The sequence below is a fragment of the Bos indicus x Bos taurus genome, chromosome 16, assembly GCF_003369695.1.
Source record: "Bos indicus x Bos taurus breed Angus x Brahman F1 hybrid chromosome 16, Bos_hybrid_MaternalHap_v2.0, whole genome shotgun sequence".
Classification (NCBI taxonomy): Eukaryota; Metazoa; Chordata; class Mammalia; order Artiodactyla; family Bovidae; genus Bos; species Bos indicus x Bos taurus.
This window is the reverse complement of record NC_040091.1, coordinates 43383127-43403996: the sequence shown is the minus strand read 5'-3', so window position 1 is coordinate 43403996 and position 20870 is coordinate 43383127. Positions and strand designations below refer to the sequence as shown.

General features: G+C 49.5%; 2 long non-coding RNA genes across 2 annotated transcripts in view; one reads left to right on the top strand and one right to left on the bottom strand.

Moving 5' to 3' along the window:
• Nucleotides 1-18721, bottom strand: part of LOC113906604 — a 52254-nt gene extending 33533 nt beyond the window's left edge. Inside the window, exons 1-2 of the long non-coding RNA XR_003514935.1 lie at nt 18635-18721; nt 8357-8427 (exon numbers count right to left, since the gene is read on the bottom strand). This is a non-coding gene — a long non-coding RNA (uncharacterized LOC113906604). The remainder of the gene's footprint in view (nt 1-8356; nt 8428-18634) is intronic.
• A 63-nt stretch (nt 18722-18784) lies between these two features.
• On the top strand, nt 18785-20098 carry LOC113906605. Its single transcript, XR_003514936.1, has 2 exons — nt 18785-18871; nt 19769-20098. It is a non-coding gene; the product is annotated as an uncharacterized LOC113906605 (long non-coding RNA).
• Nucleotides 20099-20870: the final 772 nt, after the last annotated feature.

Below are 20870 nucleotides of genomic sequence, written 5' to 3'. Positions count from 1 at the left end.
ATTAAGCATACCACAGAGCAACTAAGCCCATGCGTCACAACTACTGAGCCCATGTGCTGCAACTGCTGAAGCCCAAGCACCTTGAATCCACGCTCCACAAGAGAAGCCACCACAGTGAGAAGCCCGAGCATCGCAACTGGAGAGCGGCCCCTGCTCACGGCAACTAGAGAAACCCTGCTCACAGCAACAAAGACCCACTGCAACCAAAATAAAATTAACTAATTTTTTTAACGTTCTTAAAAAAATAGCTATGGAGTCCACCGTGTGCCTGATGCTGCAGGTGCCAGGGAGACACAGGTGAGAGGGGAGCAGACCCTGCCCTCTGTCCCCTCTGGAATGAAAGCTCCGAGAGGGCAAGAATGTTGGGTTTTGCAGAACCCAGAGCAGGTGTTCCACGTGTACCTGCTCAGTGGAGGAAAGGGAGATGGGAATTTTCAGCGTGGCTGGGGGACAGATACATAAACCTACAGTCATACAGGGTCAAGGAAAACTTTGTGAAGCCCTGAGTAGAGAGGAAGCACTGGCAGGAGCCAGCCAGCTAAGAGTGCCAGGCAGAAGGCACAGCATGTGGGAGGACATGGAGGTGAGAGAGCTAGAGCGAGAGAGCATTGCTGCTCGGGTGTATTATTTTCTGGACTGCTGCTGCAACGAGTGACCACAAATTTAGTCACTTACAATAATAAAAGTTCATTCTCTTAAAGAACTGGAGGTCAGAAATATAAAATCAGTCTCATTGAGTGTCATAGACTAACTTGTGTTCCTCCCCCCAGATTCCTATATGGTGTGTGTGTGTGTGTTCAGTCACTCAGTCCTGTCCAACTCTTTGCGACCCTTTGGACTGCAGCCCACAAGTCTCCTCTGTCCATGGGATTTCCCAGGCAACAATACTGGAGTGGGTTGCCATTTCCTATAGGCACAGGGAAAAGGTCAGGTGAGGGCACAGCAAGAAGGCAGTCACTACAAGCTGTGAAGAGAGCCCTCCCCCAAAATCGAATCCTCTGGTACCTTGAACTTGGACTCCCAGCCACCAGAAGTATGAGAAAATAGATCCCTGTTGCTTAAACCACCTAGACTACGACATTTTGCCATGGCTTACCCAGTAGATGATACACAAGGCAAAAAGCACAGTGTCATGAGGGCTGCTCCTTTCAGAGGCTCTAGAGGAGAATCCTCCTTACCTTTCCCAGCTTCTAGAGGAACCTGCATTCCTTGGCTCACGGCCTCTTCCTCAATTCGCTCCAGCCTCTGTTCCTGTTGTCACATCGCCTTCTCTGACTCTGATCCTTCTGCTTCCCTTTGATAATGATCCTTGAGATGACAGAAGGCTCACCTGAATAATCCAGGATCGCCTCCCTGTCTTGAGGTCCTTAACGCTAGTCAAGTCTGCAAAATCCCTTCTGCCCATGAGGGGACATAGTTACAGGTTCTGGGGACTGGGACCTGAACATCTTTGTGGGCTCAGTCACTAAGTTGTATCCAACTCTTTGCGACCCCATGGACTGTAGCCCGCCAGTCTCCTCTGTCCATGGGATTTTTCAGGCAAGAATACTGGGGGCTTGCCATTTCCTTATCCAGGAGATCTTCCCAACCCAGGGATTGAACCTGTATCTCCTGCTTGGCAGGTGGATTCTTTACCACTGAGCCACCAGGGAAGCCCATTTTTGGAGGGCCCCTAGTCTGTCTAGTGGGCTTCCTCAGTGGCTTAGCAATAAAGAATCCGCCTGCAATGCAGGAGACCCCGGTTCAATCCCTGAGTTGGGAAGATCCCCTGGAGGAGAGCATGGCAACCCACTTCAGTATTCTTGCCTAGAGAATCCCATGGACAGAGGAGCCTGGCGGGCAAACAGTCTGACATGACTGAAGCGACTGAACATGCCTGCATGCGTGCATTTGGCCTAGCACACTGAGGTTGGGCAAAGAGAAGCTCTGTGTGTGTGTGTGTGTTTGTGTGTGTGTGTGTGTGTTGGGGGCTGTACTAGGTCTAGTTGTTAAAAAATCTACTTGAATTGGTTCCTCCTTAGGACCCAGGCCATATCCTTCAGGGTGAAGCAAGCAACAATAACCCCTGCAGGCTTCTCTCTTACTTAATAGTACCAGAAGCCAAAGTCATCCCCACTTAAGGGGAAAAACTATAAGCCTTGATCTAGAAACTGGGCCAGCTTCAGGTTCAGGTACAACAAGATCAACGAGGTCAAGTGATATCATTAGGCCTCCATCTTTCCCAAAGATAAAGTCTCTAGGATCAGATTAGCTGGGGGGTGGGGGATGGGGCGGGTCACCTGAAACCTAAAACTTGCCATTCTTACCACTCAGCTGCCCTCCAAGGTCATCTACAGGAAAGAGAATACCTGCCCAGCAGAAAATGCCTAGGAGGACTGATGTCAGAGGTGTGAATGGGTACCCTGATTGGCAGGTTCTGAGTCATGCGCCCACCCCAAAGAAGAGGAGGGCAGGGTCTTAGAAATGCTGAGAACAGCTCTTGTGTGATAGTGGGTGCTTCTACGGGGAGGGGAGGTGGTTGCTGGTCCTGCATAAACAGCAGTGGCCCCTGGTTGTGGTGGCCTGGTTGAGGCCCCACCCAGCTTTAACTCTGCAGTGATCCTTCCAGCGGACCCCTAGTCTCTGAGGACCTTTCTGTCCCTGAAACCAGAAGAGTCCAATCACAACACAGAGGGTGGTTCAGGCCTCCTTCCTCTGCCTCCAGGTCACCACTTGTCCTGGACAATCAGTGACTTTGTGGGTTCTGCCATTGATTCTGGGGCACCCTGGTGTCTGAGGCCCCCTGGTACCATCCACATGGATGTTAGAAGCACAATCTCAACCTAAAATGAATGTCTAATATATCAAAGGAAATGTGGTAAGAAGTTTCACTTGAGTTCCAATGCACCAGGTCTAGACAGGAGGCCAAGAGGTGAGAGACAGCATTGCTCCAAGTCTGGGCTGGAGATAAGCAGTGGGGTGATGGAGGTTTCTTCTGAAAACAAACCATATACTCTGCACCCAGTGGGTGATTAGCAGATGTTTTTTGATGGATGTAGGCTGTTAGAGAATCAAACCAAAATAATTCCCCTTGCTGAAAAATAAAAACATGGCCATATCCTGTGCCACGTCCCCTTGGGCCTTGGGAAAGAGCACCTATGATGCAAAACCAGTGCCTCTGCGTGCTGGGTTCTGGAGGGCAGTGCAGGCGGCAGGTCCTGGCCATCGTGTCCCCCACACCCAAGCCTGCCCTGGTCCCTGGTCCCAAGCCCAGCCTCCCCACCCTGTCCTCGTCCTGACCCAGCAAGCAGGGCTTGGCTAGCCTGACCTGTTTTGCCTTTCTAAGTGGAAACAGCCTGCTGAAAAAGAAAGTCAGCTCAGGGCAGAACCTGGTAACTCTTGATTCATGTTCACCTCTGACCAAGACAGAAACCCAGCTGTGGTTATCAGAAAGCAACTGAGAGGCTGGGAGTGGCGGGGCGGGAGGGGAGCAGGAGGAGGAGGGTGGGGGCAGGATGGGATGTTGGGGGAATAGAGAAGTTCTGAATCACAGGATCTTATTCATGGAGCCCATGTGGCCACAGGGTGGGATGGGGTGAGGGTGGGGAGTAGAAGTCCTCTGTGGGGGCAGGCTGCACAGAACAAGACTTCCATATCCCCCACCTCCCTCATGCCCCCCACCTCCCCAGAGTGCATAGCATTTCCATGGAAGGTGAAGGCAGCAACTCTCCCAAGATCAAGGGTGTGGAGATGGTCCCAGGCCTGGGAGGGGTGAGCTGGCCCAGTCTGTTGGGGGTGAATGAGTCAACAGTCACCTGAATCTTGCTAGCAGATTCCAGGGGACCAGGGTGGTGGCCTTGACAGAGCCCTGGAGCGAATGTCCCCACCTAAGCAGGGTGAGGCAGGGCAAGGCCCAGCAAGCCCAGACCCCACCGAACCTCCAGGGCCAAACCCGCCATTGATTGGCCAACCCATGGAATGGAGGTGGAAACCCCCCTGCCTGTGGCCAACAACTGCCAGAACCACTTGAAAAGGGAAAGTCTCTCACTGGTTAGGAACTTCAGACTTTGGAAAGGTCAGGATTAATTAGCAAATTAGTTGCTTCGAGGTGCTTAGAAAGGCAGTGGAGGGGATGCAACCAGGATTAAGAGGCCAGAATGGAGAAGGTGGGTCTCGGGGCAGCCCATCAGCAAGCTGGCTCCCTGGGGTACAGGGGCAGCTCTCAGGTTGATGGTGGTGGGCTCACTCTGACCTGAGACTCCATGCAGGGAGCAGTTCTCACCCCAAGAGCCTGGGCCAATGCTCTACCTCTTCCCACAAGCACAGGGAAATTTCCAGGGAACTGGGACCTCCAAGCCCAGAGAGAACGCCTCCAAAATTCCTTGGGATCTTTTCTTTTTCTATGTGTCTATTTATAGATGTGGAAATATGCATGGAGAAAGGACTGGAAGGAAACACACAAAATGTTAACATGCTTATTTTCTTCTTCTTTCTTGGTGTCATTTTATTTTTTTAAAAAAGACTCTTAAGGAAAAAGATATTTTTAAGTATAATTAATCTTGATATAAGTGTTCATGCTTGTTACAGGAAAGTGGAAAGGAGAAATCAGAGATCACCAAAGCACTTCAACCATTAACATCTCATCGTGTTTTCTTTCACTGTTCCTCCCATGCAGAAATTTTTGATGTAAGGCTGTTTGTTTAACATATCCGTGATCATCTTAGATTACTACAAAGCTTTTCCATGTGACCGCAGAATCACCATAACCATCTTTCAAAATGTCTATCTAATATTTATGCAGTAGATAATGTTAATACCATTATTCATCTGGCCATTCTCCCACGTTAGCAAATCTAGGTAGTTTCCAATTCACGATTATAAATAACACTGCTGTGAACATCTTTGTATGGAAAAGTCTTTCATTTTCTTGGCGATTATTGTCTTCAAATTCTCACATTTCCAGATATCGGATTACGGTGTGAAAACAGTACACCATGATAGTCTCAGTTCAGTTCAGTTCAGTCACTCAGTCGTGTCTGACTTTTTGATACCCCATGGACTCCAGCACGCCAGGCCTCCCTGTCCATCACCAACTTCAGGAGTTCACCCAAACTCATGTCCATCGAGTCAGTGATGTCATCCCCCATCTCATCCTCTGTCGTCCCCTTTTCCTCCTGCCCCCAATCCCTCCCAGCATCAGAGTCCTTTCCAATGAGTCAACTCTTCGCATGAGGTGGCCAAAGTGCTGGAGTTTCAGCTTTAGCATCATTCCTTCCAAAGAACACGCAGGACTGATCTCCTTTAGAATGGACTGGTTGGATCTCCTTGAAGTCCAAGGGACTCTCAAGAATCTTCTCCAACACCACAGTTCAAAAGCATCAATTTTATTGTTAGCAGTAAATAAAACCCTGTGAGCCCAGCCCTGCCGCTTTTTACAGGTTGTCACAGAGGGTGAGGAGAATTGAAAGACTCCCCAGCAGAGTTGGGGAGCTAAGGTCTTAGGAATGAGCTGCCTGGACCACGAGGGAGAAACCCCTTGTGCCACAAGTGGGAAGCCTTCTCAGCCATGAAACACCAGCTACATCTTCCAAGATGGGCAGGGTTCCTGCTGACAGAGCAGAGGGTAGAACACTCCCAGAGCTGGGGCCCCAGTTAGGGTGCATGAAGAGGAACCCAGGAGGTAAGAAAGCTGGAGAGGCCAGGCTGACAGAGGGGCAAGTCAGTTCCAGGGGGGCGGGGACTTAATTTGTCCCCCAGTGAATCTCCAGGGACATAAGACAAAGTCCTCCCCTCTTTCTTCAATGTTTTGGAGCATTTCCAAAGTTTCTTCACCTTTCAAGCATCCCATCCCCTGGACTCCCCCGTCCTCTCCAGGCCTATGTCCCATCCACCCTCTCAGCCATTGCCTCCTCTACTCCCTCTCTGGTTCCCGTTTTTCTGCAGAGACCACAGCATCCTGTCCCCACCCAGGAGAGCTGCTGCATACACGGAGGGTGAGCAACTTCCTGTCCCTGCCAGACTCCAAGGGGCTCCTGTCTCCTGGCTGGTCCAGCCCCAGAGCAGAGGGCCATCCCACATTCACACACCTCACAGCGGCATGCTCACACTTACCCACACATACTCACTCCCACTTTTACTCACACTCCCTGTCCACCCTCCTGCTGACTCAGAATACCTTACCATGCTGCCCCACGAGAGAAGCAGGGGCCTGGCCAACGGGACCAGCTGGCTGGCATCCACTGTCCCCAGCAGCTGCAGCCCCCACCTCAGCTCCTGCCCCCTCCATGGACACATGGAGGACTCCATGGTGTCCATGGACACCAGGTAACATGTCCAGAGGAAAGACCCAGGTCCCTGGACACCAGGTGACACGTTCAGAGGAATGACCCAGGTCCCTGGACACCAGGTGACACGTTCAGAGGAAAGACCCAGGTCCCTGGACACCAAGTGACACGTTCAGAGGAAAGACCCAGGTCCCTGGACACCAAGTGACACGTTCAGAGGAAAGACCCAGGTCCCTGGACACCAGGTGACACGCCCAGAGGAATGACCCAGGTCCCTGGACACCAGGTGACACGCCCAGAGGAATGACCCAGGTCCCTGGACACCAGGTGACACGTTCAGAGGAAAGACCCAGGTCCCTGGACACCAGGTGACATGCCCAGAGGAATGACCCAGGTCCCAACCCTCTCCCTCCACTCGTTACCTGGGAGGAGACCAGGGTCGTGGCCTCTTTCCCTGTCTGCAGGAGGCTTGGGTGATTAAATGACATAACGTGTGCTAAGGGCTGAGCAGGTTGAGTGCTATGCAAGTCACAGGGACTGTAAACAGACAGTTGAACATCCTCACGACCAGAACACCTCAGACGTCTAGCTGCCAGGCCAGCGCTGGGGCTCCGGGGCTGAGCGCCCTGCAGCTGCTCTCTGCGCCCACAGACACTAGAGCCGAAACCCAGCACCCTGGCCCTACCTCGTTTCCTGCCAGCCAGACATACCCAGACAGCACTTATCCCCAAACTGGGGCATCTCTGCCCTCAAACTGGGGACCCCCAGCCCCTCCCGCCCAATGGCTTTGATCAATAACCATTTTATAATGATTTTATAACTCCCCTCAGGCTTCCCTTGTGGCTCAGAGGGTAAAGAGTCTGCCTGCAATGCAGGAGACCTGGGTTCAATTCCTGGTTTGGGAAGATTCCATGGAGGAGGGCATGGCAACCCACTCCAGTATTCTTGCCTGGAGAATCCCATGGACAGAGGAGCCTAGCAGGCTACAGTCCATGGGGTCACATAGAGTTGGACACGACTGAGTGACTAACACACACACACGACCCACTCGGCTCTGCTTCTCTGCTCTAAATATTCTGATGCTTTTCTTCCCTCCAGTCCGGGGATGCATGCTGCCCGCCTCCCTTTTCTGGCCTCAGAGCCCCTTTCTGCTCCATCTTTCCCTAGCCTGTCTGTCCACACCCCGCCCTGACCACTTGGCCACTGTGCACCCCCACCTCCCCCCTCTCCCTCCACACCTGCAGCCGCTTCCCCTTACCTCCTCCCCCTCCCCAATCCTCGCCACCCAATCAGACCAAGCCAGCTCCCTGGAACCCAGCCAAAATTTCAGCCCAGGCGAGTCCTTCCTTGAGCAGTCCTTCTGTGGACAGGGTGGCAGTGGGGAAGGAAGTGATTCCAGTGGGAGCATCAGGGGACCGGAACTGAGCGTGACCGGTGTGAACGGGGCACAGGATCCACACCTGCATCCATCCTGCCGGGAGCCCCAGATGGCTGTGGAGGTCTTGTTGGCTCAGTCCCTGCACTCTCTGGGGCCAGGCAGTCATCTGAGGGGTGCATGTTTGGGCAGACTGGACTGAGGCCCCCTGCCTGTTCTGAAATAGCTCTCCTGTCACTCTTGGAGAGACGCCCACAGCCAGGGGAAGACGAATGAATGCCCAGCTACTCCTGCAGAGTCCTGAGCCCATCCCAGGCTGATCTGCAGCTGGGAGGCCTGCCTCTGCCCCCAGAAATCTCCTGAGGACCGTTCCATGGGCTGCAGGTGGGGATCCATGCCAGGGACTGGGAAATCTCCACCCTGGCCATTGCCCAGGGAGCACTCACACTGGCGGCAGGCATTGATATCCATCTGCCCAGGATGGCTCACCTTGTGTGGGCCTGCTGATTATGAATTCAGTGTCACCGGGTGCGAAAGACAAATGTCATTTATGCTGCTTTGTACTCTGTACAGCTTGGAAGCCAGGTTTGGGACCAGACACAACTGAGTTTGAAGCCCAGCCATGCCTCTCCTTAGCTGTGTGAACCCTGCAAGTGACTTAACCTCTCTGAGCATCAGCTTCCTTGACTGTATGATGGCGATTGCTAAGAGAACTTACCTTCAGGATTTGAGGATGAAGTCATCTCATGCTTATGGAGTCAGTCATGGGGTGGGCACTCAGATGGTCTCCTAGGAAAGAAGTAGAAGTAGCTGCTGTCATTGATGTTATTTCTTTTTAAAAAATATCTATTGTTTATTTGGTTGCTTCAGGTCTTAGATGGGGCACACAGGACCTTTGTTGCATCTTGTGAGAATCCATTGTAGCGCGTGGACTCTCTAGCTGTGGCTCACGGGTTTCAGTAGTTTCAGCGTGCAGGTTTAGTTGCTCCCCCGAATGTGGGATCCTATTTCCCAGACTAGGGATTCAACTGGTGTCCCCTGCACTGCAAGGAGGATTCTTAACCACGGGACCACCAGGGAAGTCCTGATATTATTTCTTAACTCCCCTCAAGGCCGTGTGGGAAACAGGGTGCTGTGCCAGGTGCTCAGGAGGGAATAGCAGCTTTAAGGCCCTGAGCCAGGACCCAGGGGTGGGATTCAAGCACGAGGCCTGGTCCAGGCTTTTCCTTATTTGCAACCTGGAGCTCACCCTCTCCCATACCCCAGAGACAGAAAAGGAGAATGAGCCCATAGGTGTTTGTTTCAACTCCCTCTCAGAGGACCAGCAGGTGAAGTTCTGCTGGGCTGCCCGTTTGCTTTGGTCACATTGTTGCTCTGTAAGGCTCTTATCACTGGATAAAGGGTCACGGTGACTTGGCTGGTTTCCAGGGCTGGCAGGAGAGAGAAGACCCAACTTCAGTTCTGCTTCTCCCCCCTTCAAGAGGGCTGTTTCCTTCCATCCTTCCTTCTTCTTCTCTAAGAGGTCCCAGGTGGTAAATGGTGGTGGTGGTTCATGGTTTAGTCGCTCAGTCATGTCTGATTCTTGCAACTGTAGTTCGTCAGGCTCTTCTGTCCATGGGATTTTCCAGGCAAGAATACTGGAGTGGGTTGCCATTTCCTTCTCCAGGGAATATTCCCAACCCAGGGATCGAACCCACGTCTCCTGCATTGCAGGTGGTCTCCTGTATTGCAGGTGGATTCTTTGCCACTGAGCCACCAAGGAAGCCCATGGTAAATGGGTGGGTGGATAAAAATCACAGTAACAGGTGGAAGCAGGAACCGGTTGGTGCGAGTTACAGAACCATCCTTCTGGTTTCATCTTCTTTTCCTATCTGAGTCTTTACCTGGCAGAATTAGATATGAGAAAGCCACTCCCACCAACCACACACACACCCCTCTTTTTTTACATTTGTAGCATCTTAATTTACTTACAATAAGATGTACCCACTCAAAGTGTACAATTCAGTGAGTTGTGGCAGATAAATACACCTATGAAACCACCACCATAATCAAGACAAACACCAAATCTATTTAATTGGCTATGGGTGACCCATTTGTATTATTCATGGCATTTTTATTGACAGGTGGCAGGAGCTCAACTCATGCTACCTAGGCAAAGAAAGAGGAATATTGATCTATGTAACTGGACATTCAGGAATATACCAGCATCAGGTATGGCTGGATTCAGGCATTCAAGTGACATGAGTATCCTTTGCTCCCTTGATCTCTAAGAAATTCTTTCCCTGTGTCTGGCAAGATGACTGCTGACATCCTACCTCTTTAACAATGCCAAGGGAAAGAAATGGTCTTCTCTGACAGCCCTAAGAACACAGCCAAAAAGCCTATGACTTGCTTTATTGTGCTATTTGCTTTATTGTGGTAGTCTGGGGCGGGGGGTGGGGAAAGCCCTGCAATATCTCTGAGGTCCACCTGTGCTCCCACCACGGCCAATTTCAACCATCATCTGAAGCAACTTAGCACAGAATGGAGACAGACATAAAGAATAGACTTATTGACATGGGGGGCAGCAGAAGAGGGTGGGATGTATGGAGAGAGTAACATGGAAACATACACTGTGGTTTACTTGCTCAGTCACGTCCAACTCTTTGTGACCCCATGGACTGTAGTCCACCAGGCTCCTCTGTCCATGGGATTTCCCAGGCAAGAATACTGGAGTGGGCTGCCATTTCCTTCTCCAGGGGATCTTCCCAACCAAGGGATCAAGCCTGGGTCTCCTGCATTGCAGGGAGATTCTTTACCAACTGAGCCACAAGGGAAACTCCAACATATACACTACTGTATATAAAATAGATCAGTCAGCACAGTTCAATTGCTCAGTTGTGTCAGACTCTTTGCCACCCCATGGACTGCAGCACACCAGGCTTCCCCGTCCATCATCAACTTCCGGAGCTTGCTCAAACTCATGTCCATCGAGTCAGTGATGCCATCCAACTGTCTCATTCTCTGTCGTCCCCTTCTCCTTCTGCCTTCAATCTTTCCCAGCATCAGGGTCTTTTCCAATAAGTCAGTTCTTTGCATCAGGTGGCCAAGGCATTGGAGCTTCAGCATCAATCCTTCCAACAGATAGCCAATGGGAAAATAGATGGTTAATGGGAATTTGCTGTATGACTCAGGAAACTCAAATGGGGCTCTATAACAACCTAGAGGGGTGGGATGGGGAGGGAGGTTCAAGAAGGAGGGGACAGATAGTATATCTATGACTGATTCATGTTAAGGTATGGCAGAAAATAACACAATATTGTAAAGCAATTACCCTTCAATTAAAAATAAATAAATTTAATTTTAAAAATCTTTCTTGGGGGGGTGGTGGAAAACACCTTCTGTTATGAAAGAGGGGAAGGAAGTAGAGACTGGTCAGACAGAAAGAACAGAAGAACTCCACTTTATACAAAGCTGCCGGAACAGATTTCAGAAAGCAATCTTCCAGGGTTTCCTCCCACCTGAAACTCTGATCAAGGGAACCCAGGGTCAAGAGAACACTGACCCTGACAAGGCTGGACCCCTCATAGAAACAGTCCAGTCAATATGCAGGACAAGGGTCCAGGCTGTGTTCCTCCCCTCCCTACCCACATCCCCACCCCCCCCACCCCCGCCACTGCCAGTCACATTCTACAGAAAATTCAGGAACTTTCTGAGCCCACCACTTTCTGCAAAGCCATTCCAACCACCAGACCCGTGATTTTCAGCTTGTTCAGCTCTTTTAAAACAACCCTTTCAAAGCAGCCCAGAAAATGGGGACTGTGGCTTGATTTGAGGTTAAACAAATAAGTGCCATTTATCCACCAACACTCGAGGAATGAGATTTCTCAAGGCAAATTCCCCAGCTACGTGCTCCAGAAAAACTGCTGCCCCAAATTGCTGGGTTCCAGTCCAGCGTTCTCCATTTCCGAAGATATTTGGGTTGCTTTCAGCTCTGCTCTGCGCAGAGCACTCCGAGGAGGGTGGGGCTGGCAGCCAGGCACACCGCCTCTAGGCTGTGTCAGCCTCCCACCCAGCGCCCACAGGACCCTGGGAGCTCTTGGGTATTTCTCAGCCTGCTGGGAGATGGCTCCCCTCCAGCCCAGGGAGCCGGGCCAGACTGTTGGCTGCTCAAGGCAGACTATTTCTCTTCCCATGTTTTGAGGGCAGGCAAGAATGAGAAAAAGGAAGAAGAGAGAGAGGAAAAAAAAAACAAAACAACTACTACATTCTCAAACAGATAAAACTCGGCTCTACCAGACAGGAAAGCTGAGCTTCTCAGCATATAGGGTGCAGAAGCAACTCGACAGAGAAATCTTTCTTCCTTTTCTCTCTGAGAAACATTGGTCTTTGTGCCCTTGCTGGAAATCTGGGCCAAGAGTTTCAGATCTCCCTACTCTAAGCAGGAGGTACCCTGCAGCAAAAACAATGCTGCTGCCGTTGCTGCTGCTGTTTAGTCACCAAGTTGTGTCCAACTCTTTGTGACCCCATTGACCATGGCCCGCCAGTCTCCTCTCCATGGGATTCTCCAGGTAAGAATACTGGAGTGGGCTGCCTTTTCCTTCTCCAGGGGATCTTACCGACCCAAGGTTTTAACCCATGTCTCCTGCTTGGCAGGTGAATCCTTTACCACTGGGCCACCTGGAAAGCCCATAACTTACCTGAAATGTGCTCAGACCACTTACATTAGCCTACAATTGGGTAAACAGTGCTCCCCAAACATGCCATTTGCTCCCCTGCCTTTCCCAGCTATGCGTCTGACTAGTTTCAGCTGATGAAATTGAGCAGAAGGGATGCATGCCATGGCCAGGCTGAGGCAGTAAATCGCCCAGGCCCCCACCTCTAGTCCACTCTGACAATGGAAGAGTGTTCCAGATGGCACACTTCTGCCCAACATCTTCTGCCTGGGTCCCTGCAGGAGCTTGTGGAGCAGAACTACCTGCCGATGTGCTGGGATATACAGCGTGATCAAGAAATAAATCCTCGGGACTTCCCTGGTGTCCAGTGGCTAAAACTCCGAGCTCCCAATGCCAGGATCCCAGGTGTATTCCCTGGTCAGGCAACTAGATCCCATATATGTTGCAACTAAGAGTTCGCATGCTACAACTAAAGACTCTGTATGCCACAAGAAGGACTGAATGTTTCACATGCTGCAACCAAGACCTAGCACAGCCAAATAAATAAATTAAAAGAAATATTAAAAAGAGAGAGAGAAAGAAACCCTTACTGTGTTTAGCCACTGAGACCCAGTGTTGGTTCGTTACTGCCCCATTACCTGGCATGCCCTGACTGATTCAGGCTCTGGTGCACTTTGCCATGTTGTTCGCTGGGAGAGACCAGTGTAGGAGACGTGGAAAAGCATACTTCCTCCCCTTCTGGCCAACAGCCTTCACCAAAGAAGTGATTACGTTCAGGGGCCTACAGTTCCCGGTCTCACCAAAGATTTAAGGAACTTCTCAGGTTTCGGCCTGGGTCTATGCCTTCCTTGGAATTCTCCACGGCACTTGGTTGAGCATGAACACAGAAGTGGTCCCCACTCACACTCTCCCATTTCACTATCACTGGTGGTCCCCCGTGAGGTGGGTGGGAGTGGCTTAATTCCTATTTTAAAGATGAGAATAGTGAAGCTCGGAAGGAGTCAATATCCTCCTAAGGTTGCACAGCTATTTAAGGAACTTGAATCTAGGTCTGCGCCTCTTGCCACACCATATTTCTCAAAATGTAGCTCACAGACTCTAAGGTGGGGCCTGAGAATCTGCATTTTCAGAGCTCCTCCAGCAATAATGATGCTCACTGAATCTGAGCATAAGACTTCACACCATACTCCACTGCCTCTTCTGTCAGACGAGGCCAGCATAGGAGCAACGCGATTTGAGGGGTAGAGAAAAGGACCACCTCCCCAGCCAAAACCACCACAACAAAATGTCTTCCTGGCCAGGCTGCTATTTGTGAAATTCTCCCCAATGAGCCATTTCTTTGATTTTTCCCAGCTAGGCACAACCATCTGCAAGACATCACTCTTCAAGGTACATTTCTGCAGGGAAGCGAGACCTTTCTCTGAAAGCAGGGATGCAGCTGGAGGCTGCAGGAAGGGAGGTCTGCAGGAGGAGGCTGGGCCTTGTGTGGTGGGGGTGGGAGGAGGGCTCCCAGGAGGAGATGAAAAAAATGCACCTGCAGGAGGCGGTTAAAACCTCACACACACATGCACACACAAGAAAGAGTCAGACAGAACTGGAGAGGAGTCTCAGTTTTACTATTCACTACCTCGGTGAACTTGCAAAAGTGACTTCATCTCTCTGAACTTCAGTTTTCTAATCTGCGAAATGGCACTACTCACAGAGCCTACCTGCAGTTAGGTTGCTGTCAGAATCAAATGCAATTGAACACTGATGACAGTTACTATTTATCCATCCCTTACCAACTGCCAGCAGCCATTCTAAGTGATTTACACACATTAGCTCATTTAAGCATCGCCATTATCTTACGATGTGGTGATGATCCTTAGTGAAAGTGAAAGTGTCAGTGGCTCAGTTGTGTCCAGCTCTTCATGACCCCATGGACTGTAGCCTGCCAGGCTCCTCCGTGGAATTTTTTGTCCATGGAATTATCCAGGCAAAAATTCTGGAGTGGGTTGCCATGCCTCCTCCAGGGGATCTTCCCGACCCAGGAATCAAACCTGGCTCTCTTACATCTCCTGCACTGGCAGGCAGGTTCTTGGCATACTATTGGCAATAGATACTACTGTCTCCATTTTACAGATGAGGAAAATGGGCCTAGAGAAGTTTAATAACTTGTGGTAAGTCAGTAGCACAGTGCTGCTTCAATCTGTTGTCAATTTGAATCTAGAGCCACTTATGACACATGATGGTGAGCCAGGACTTTTAAATTCAACCCCAAAGTATTCAACCCTCAATATTTTGGCTACCTGATGTGAAGAACTGACTCATTGGAAAAGACCCTGATGCTGGGAAAGATTGAAGGCAGGAGGAGAAGGGGATGATAGAGGATGAGATGGTTGGATGGCATCACCGACTCGATGGACATGGGTTTGAGCAAACTCTGGAAGTTGGTGATGGACAGGGAAGCCTGGTGTGCTGCAGTCCATGGGGTGGCAAAGAGTCAGACATGACTGAGCAACTGAACTGAACTGAACCCCAAGATAAAGTTCCCTGTCCCTCGTTCATTCCTCCATGTGCTGAGTGTTTCTGAATGGTTATTCTATGCCAGAGACTGGCTTAGGAAATGTGGCAACTCAGTGTCATTCTATTCTATTCTGCAGCTTCATTCTATTCTGCAGCAATGCAGATCTATATCAATAGTATATTTGGAGAGATTTCTATTGTCCCCAGGATCTAGCCGACCATCAGCCCCAGGGTTGATCTGCAGGGCTAGGGGGACTCAGCCTCCTCCTGGGAGAATCCAGGCTCTGGGTGTTTCAGGAAATGTCTGACCTGCCAGGTTTCCGTGTGACTGATCAGTTAGAGCTGAGGAAGGGGGTGGGCCAAGAGGGGAGGTTTCCCGTCAGCCCAGCTTTTGTCTCTCACATGAGCCCGAGACAGACAAACCACAACCACAGACTCGACCAGCTGTGGAAGCATCGAACAGGAAACCCAGAACATCTGGTGCTTTACTTCCTCTGAAGGCTGTGTGTGTGTGTGTGTGTGTGTGTGTCCGCCTGTGTGCATGTCTGTTTTCTCTCCCTCTGTTGTTTAGCGGGACGGGGATGCAGACAGGGTTGGAAACCACAGGTCTTGTGGTGACAAGGGAGCCAGACACTCGCTCCCCAGCCCTTATGGTGCCTCATCCCTCCCCGACGGTGACCCAGGATCTGACCTAACCTCACAGGCCACCCTCCAACACCTAATGTGAAGCCTCCACACACTTCAAGAAAACGATTTGTTTTTTTTCCTTTTGGATTTGAGTGGTTTAAGAGGAACTTGTTTGCAGATGAAGTGGGAGAGTTCTGCTTAAACCTAACTTGGCCTCAGCATGACTGTGTGTGTTAGTTGCTCAGTCATGGCCTCAGCATACAGACCCACAAAAAGCTGCGCCTGGATGACAGCTGTCTCTGAAATAACTTGAGCAGAATCTGTGGATGACCTCTGAGGCTGTGTGCTGGTCAGAGGGCTGTTTTCCCACTAGTGGTGTTGTCCTATGTGTAAGGCCTGAAAAGACAGGCACTGAGAAAGGAAGAAACATAAAGAAGTGCAAAGAAAAGCCCCCTCAGCCAACACATAGCACGAGGTCTGCCTCGTAGGCCTGTTGTCTTTAGGAGGTAGGATTATGCTCATTTTTACAAATCATAAAATTGAGATGCAGAGGAGGCTCATAACTCACCCCTGGATCATTCAGCAAGTCAGGAGCAGGGCCAAGTTTCAATCAAGTCTGACTCCTGGCTGCACCATATCTCCTAGATCTCATTTTATTCTTCAGTGAACAGTAATCATGCCCAGCACACAACTGGTGCTCAAAGTGATGTTTCTGGAATGAATCAATGAAATGAGCTATCACTGATGGCAAGGGCTGTCATCATCATTGTATCCTCTGGGGCTCAGCACCCCTGGGTGCTTCCAAAGTTCCTGAACAGTGACATTTCATTTACCTGGAGGTCATTTACCCAGCCAGGACAACTGCTTAGATCCTGGCTAAAAATCTGAAAGAAGGTAGAAGGAACCACAAGCTGTCAACAGAAGTCACAAATCCTTAAAAGTTCAAATACTTAACTCAAGAGAACTTTTCAGGCTCTCAGTCACAGTTGGGTTACCCTTAATTTACCTATTTCCAAAGAAGGCTGAGCACCAAAGAATTGATGCTTTCAAATTGTGATGCTGGAGAAGACTCTTGAGAGTCCCTTGAACAGCAAGGAGATCAAATAAGTCAATCCTAAAGGAAATCCACCCTGAATATTCACTGGAAAGACTGATGCTGAAGCTGAAGCTCCAATACTCTGGCCATGTGATGTGAAGAGCGGACTCATTGGAAAAGACCCTGATGCTGGGAAAGATTGAGGGCAGGAGGAGAAGGGGGTGACAGAGGATGAGGTGGTTGGATGGCATCGCTGATTCAATGGACATGAGTTTGAGCAAACTCTGGGAGATGGTGAAGGACAGGGAAGCCTGGCCTGCTGCAGTCCGAGGGGTCGAAAAGAGTCAGACATAACTGAGTGACTGAACAACAAGTGTTAAACTTGTTAAAGTGTTAAAAAGTCTGCTTGCTGACCTTACAAAGCACTGGCTTAGAAAGGAGATGGTCTGCTAGAGCAAACTTGCTGGAAACACAAGCTGGGAATTCAACTAGAATTTTCAAGACTAGTAGAAATTATTACAGGAATTAGATACACTTCAGCAACAGCTAGATTCACTGAATATGAAAAAAGAGAGCTTGGAATCTGTAAGTATAAAATGAAGTAAAAGTTTTCATATTACGCAGCTACAAAAGGTAATTCAGTTGAGTGTATTAATGGAACTCATTCAGGTGTATATTTATTTTGTAGTTTACTAACAGGAGTATAATATATTTTTTTCCCATTCAGGACTTCAACTATCCTAGTTTAGTAAAAAAGTAGATTCAGTGGGCATGGAAGCCCATTCCAGTGTTTTTGCCTGGAGAACCCATGGACAGAGGAGGCTGGCAGGCTGCAGTCCAAAGGGTCTCAAAGAGTCGGGACATGACTGAAGCGATTTAGCACATCATGGCAGATTCTGTTATTGAGTACCTACCTGTACAAAAATCACGGTGCCTGCTGAGGCACACAAAATCTAATGGTAATTTTAAAACATGTGAACAAGAGACTAAAAACAAATGAAAAAGGGGAGGTCAGTTCGTTAAAAATGTAAAAGCTCACATTTGCTTTATTATTTATCTAAAGCATTTTGAGGGCTTCCCTGGTGGCTCAGAGGTTAAAGTGTCTGCCTGGAATGCAGGAGACCTGGGTTCGATCCCTGGGTCGGGAAGATCCCCTGGATAAGGAAATGGCAACCCACTCCAGTACTCTTGCCTGGAGAATCCCATAGATGGAGGAGCCTAGTAGGCTACAGTCCATGGGGTCGCAAAGAGTCAGACACGACTGAGCGAAAAGCATTCAAGGTGTCATTAAGGATGCAACGGCACCAGGGACACGACTGAGCAACTTCACTTTCACTTTTCACTTTCATGCATTGCAGAAGGAAATGGCAACCCGCTCCAGTGTTCTTGCCTGGAGAATCCCAGGGATGGGGGAGCCTGGTGGGCTACAGTACATAGGGTCGCAAAGAGTCGGACACAACTGAGCGACTAACACACACACACACACACTCACACCAGTGTTCTTGCCTGGAGAATCCCAGGGACAGGGGAGCCTGGTGGGCTGCCGTCTATGGGGTCGCACAGAGTCGGACACGACTGAAGCGACTTAGCAGCAGCAGCAGCAGCACCAGGAGCGGTAAGAGACAGGAGAGACAAACTGTCTGATTCTCAGGTATCTGCCCTTCAGTTCAGTTCAGTTCATTTCAGTCGCTCAGTCATGTCCGACTCTTTGTGACCCCATTAACTGCAGCACGCCAGGCCTCCCTGTCCATCACCAACTCCCAGAGATCACCCAAACTCTTGTCCATCGAGTCGGTGATGCCATCCAGCCATCTCATCCTCTGTTGTCCCCTTCTCCTCCTGCCCCCAATCCCTCCCAGCATCAGAGTCTTTTCCAGTGAGGCAACTCTTCGCATGAGGTGGCCAAAGTATTGGAGTTTCAGCTTTAGCATCAGTCCTTCCAAAGAACACCCAGGACTGATCTCCTTTAGAATGGACTGGTTGGATCTCCTTGCAGTCCAAGGGACTCTCAAGAGTCTTCTCCAACACCCTTAGCCCCTTAGAAAGCCAGATGGAACTGAAGCAAATCTCTGATGGTTTCTCTGGCTAAAATTAAAGGCATAGCAGCACAGGCACGCAGACTTTAAGAGTGCTCGCTCACAACTTGGTGTTTAAGAACTACACAGGCGCCAACCTGAAATAACACATGCGCAGTGTCCGAGGTCTTGCTCGTTTTCATACCTGCGGGCAGGCTGAGCCCTCTTCTGCGCTGGAGCTGATGTCATGCAAGCGCCGGGGGTACATGACGTCATCCGAACGCGCCTCCCACGGTACCCAAGCCCTGGGCTGAGACAAAGGCGTTGCTGTGGAGACGGGGCGTTGAGCCCCGTCCCCGATACGAGATTGGAGGAGAGCGGGTCAGCTGATGTTGGTAAGCTTTCCGAAAGCTTGCGGGCGGCGCTGTAGGTCTCTGTGTGCATGGGTTCCCCTGGCAACTTAGACGCCTTCTTGAAGTTCGCCGGCGACTTCCAGGAACCCCCCAAAATTAGAGTCAGAGCCCAAAATTTAATTTGAAGGGTTTCTTGACTTAAGGTAGTAAATTTCGGTTGTACCTCTGGTCCAAGTAAAGTAAAAATTCAAACTGCCCTAGATCCTATTGTGGGCCGGGCAGAGAGACCCCAGTAAGGCTTAAATTTATCACTTATGCAGCGTAGGGATGGGAAGAAGAATCTGGACCAGACGACTTAGTCCTGGGGGGTAACCTAACCTTTTTGGGCCTCAATTTCCCATAAGCATGAAAATATTTTTTCCTAAGAAACTCTTTGATTCCTTTCTCCCTCGGACTCACACCGCCACTCTCTACCTTTCTCCAAATATCAAAGCTCCTTGAAAGAGTGTTTGTAGTCCCAGTGGCCCCCTCTCCCCACTCTTTGTTGAATCCTTTAACTGCACAGTTTCTTCCTGTTGTTTTCTCACCTGCTCTGTCGGCATCATTTGAAACAGTTTATCACCTCACCTCCAAGAAACACTTTCTTCACTTGACTTGCAGGCCTGCTCAGTCTCGGTTTTCTTCTTCCTACTGAAACTGAACAGGACCCTTTGGTCCTTGTACCCCACGTCCTCTGCCCGCCTTTTGTCTGGGGGGGGGGGTTTAGCCAAAGAATAAATTTGATCAGAGAAGTGAGAAAACACAGAAACAAAGAAAAACAATCAAAGGAGAGTAAATAATAATAATGTACCATTAAGCATAGTTCCTTCTTAGTTCCTTCTCAAGGGCTATAGATAATATTCTGAGCCATATCTTGTCAGCTGTCTTCTGAAACCCCAGGTGGAAGAAGTTAACTACATCATGACCAGACTGTACCCATGACATAAACCACCAGAATTCCGAGAACTGGATGCAAGAAATGGAAACAAACTGACCCTGGAACTGAATATTAACTGTACTTAAAACTGTCGAGATGACACTGGTCAGACCACCGATGACCAGTTTCAAGGTGACTGTCAGCTGATAGTTCTGTTTCTGTATGTAGCCCCCTCCCTCAGCCTCTAAAAGCTCTTGCCCACTATCAGTGGCAGGGAGTTGGCCTTTGGACAGACGTCCACCCTCCCTTTGGTTGCTGGCATCCAAAATAAAGGAAATGCCCCTTTCAACCAACCTGGCCTCTTTAATGGCTTTTGAGCACTGAGCAACCAAACCCCACTTTCAGTTACACTACTTCTCAGTCTCAGTTGTTAGTTCTTCCTCATTCCACTGAACTGTCAATGTTGCAGTGCCCAGAGTACTGGTTCCTTGAATTTCTTTCTTTCCACTTACTATACCTTGGTGATCTCATGTAGTTTCAGGACCTTGGAGACCATCTATATGCTGATAAGAGCCTCTCCCCTGAACCCCAGTACTTAAATATACAACTATCTATTTGGAATCAAAACTTGAGTTCCACTCAGCTACTCAAACTCATCCTGTTGGAACAGGACTCCTGAGCCTCTCCACCAAAAGGTGCTTCCCCATGCTCTTCCTTCTCTCAGAGAATGGAACACCCGACCTTCGAGCTCTCAGACTCCAAACCTTCTTCATCCTACATCCTACTCCAATTCTTCATCCTACATCCAATCTGTCAACAAATCCTATTGGCTTTTTCTTAAAAATATACCTAGAATCCTACCTCCACTTACACCGTCTTAGACCTAGCCCCTCATATCTCATAGATTATTGTAAATGGGTTATCGTAATGGTTTCCAAACAGTTCTCCCAGACTCTACCTTTACCCATCTCTTTCTCAGTCTGTGTTTCACATGAAAACAGCCTGAGTAATTCTGTTCAAAGTCATACCACATGGCTCCTTTTGTGCAAAACCTTCCAAAGACTTCTCTCTCACTCAAGTAGAAGCCAAAGTTTGACCATGGCTACAAATGTCCTCCAGGGCTTC